Below are 2,061 nucleotides of genomic sequence, written 5' to 3'. Positions count from 1 at the left end.
TTTACATTTAAGCAATAAACTCGCTGAGAAATAAATTAGTAGTTATAAAAAATATTAACCATCATTAAAACTATATATGTTTACATCATAAAATCAACATAATTTTCATTTTAAAAGCCAAAACTTGCATCTGTTTAACTCACTTTCAAGATCTGACTTTAATAGTTTTGATTTTGGTTTCATCATTTGGAAAAACTCCGGCAAAAGAGAAAATCTAGAAAAATGCATAATTCATTAAGGCGTTAAATCTCCATAAACTTCACTTTTGTGTGCTATGCTGTCCTCTCACTTTCAATCGGTTCGAAATGCAAACCAAAGCACTCAGTCACTGAAAACCCAACCCAAGAATGATGGCTGGAAAATGGAAAATGTATGAAAATTAAAACTCTGTTCACACCCACCGAAGTGGCGACAGGAAATTCAACGAAATACATACAAGCCGCGCGGCAAAAGGGAAAAACATATGTCAATAAAAATCTCTTTTCATTGAACATTTGCATAATGCAGTCAAAAGGGCAACGCGTTCTCCAACTCTTCCTTTTCCTGTGCCCAGGTGACTGCGACTTCAAACAGAACTGAACCCAAGCTTGCAAACTATGGCACCACTACGGCACGCATGTTTGCTGGTTTCCTTCGAAAAACAGAAAAACTGAAAAAACAAAAAAAAACAACGATTGCGTCAAACGATATCCATCGCATTTGAAGGGGTCGTGGCCTTTTAGGCCCAGGGGTGCATATCATTAGCGACAAAAACAGTGGCACACATTTTCCGACTGACACTTTTTTCCAGCCACACCAAATGCCTCCTGACACATCAAAGGCCAATCAACTCGTCCAATTGTTTTTATGCTTCGAGTTCTTAGTGTTTTCGGTTCTTATAGGAAGCGGAAGTGAACCCTTCTAACCCCTGACTTAGCCTTTCCACGAACCATCTGCCCAAGGGGTGGGTTTTACGACGCTCCGTGGTGAGTTTCCTCTGACCTTGCCATAAAAATTGCAAATTGAAAAGTTATGCTCGAAAGAATTTAAGATTGTTTCCACTTTGTATTTTATAGTTTTTCAATTATATTAAACTATTTCTTTACGAATGTAACCCAGTTATACTTTTATAGTTTCTGTCTACCATTTAAATCATGCAAAAAATCATCATAACTTCCTTCAATATTATGTAGTTATTTACAAGTCTGAATAAATAAAATTTAATTGAAACATAAGTGCCATTTTTATTACGTAAGTCGCACGCGCCACGCCGCACCAAATTGCGCAGAAATTGCAAATCGCCCATAAGGCATAAATGAAATTTTTATAATCGAAGCGATTGCCGAAAAACGCCCGAAAGTTGCGCATGCGCCGAATACTGTGTTTTTTTCGCCGCTGCCAGCGAAATTGCTTATACTGTTACTGTTATTGTTATTAACTTTAGCTGACAGTGACAGGAGCGAAAAACTTAAAAAAAACAACGTTGTGCCGACAAAGACTTGACGCCCTGACGTGACATGCTCGACTTTTGTATTTTTTTTTTTTTTTGGTCGGGAGTTGTGGTCAGGAGTTCTTTGATCTGCGGGCGGCTGACGGAGGTGGATATAGCACGTGCAGAAAAGCTCAGCCGGCGATGGTATCTACTGAACCACTATCCTCCAGAGATGTGGCGAAAATCAAAAGACTTCGGACACAAACGCGTTTTCATTGAAACCGCTTTGAGCGCGATGCTTTACACCTGATAACTGACCAAAAAAAAGTAAGGCAAAATAAAACGCAAAAAATAAAAAAAAGGAGTACTCTTTCTTCCATTGAGACCGCCACAGGACTGTGATGTAATCAGACTCTCAAACCCCCCGCGTCCCATGCGATTTGTCGAACGTGATATTGTTAAAAGCTTTTAATTGAAGTCATCTTCTTGCTCAAAACAGGTAGCTGCCCCCAAAGAGTTGTCTTCTTCTGCTGCTGCTGCTGCTGCTGCTGCCATCGATGTCGAGCATTTTTATGATTAAACTAATTTTTCTTTCCCCCATATAGCAGGTGATGGTACCCCGAGCTCTCCCAATATCCCGCCATTCCTGT

General features: G+C 39.6%; 1 long non-coding RNA gene across 1 annotated transcript; it reads right to left on the bottom strand.

Moving 5' to 3' along the window:
- LOC120448755 lies at positions 1–1,016 on the bottom strand. The gene is made up of 3 exons (XR_005616136.1): positions 437–1,016; positions 290–354; positions 1–214 (listed from the first exon to the last, which is right to left on the bottom strand). It is a non-coding gene; the product is annotated as an uncharacterized LOC120448755 (long non-coding RNA).
- Between the last annotated feature and the right edge of the window lie 1,045 nt (positions 1,017–2,061).

This window comes from Drosophila santomea, chromosome 3L, assembly GCF_016746245.2.
Source record: "Drosophila santomea strain STO CAGO 1482 chromosome 3L, Prin_Dsan_1.1, whole genome shotgun sequence".
NCBI lineage: Eukaryota > Metazoa > Arthropoda > Insecta > Diptera > Drosophilidae > Drosophila > Drosophila santomea.
The sequence above is the reverse complement of the archived record's forward strand: the minus strand, read 5'-3'. Positions and strand labels throughout refer to the sequence as shown.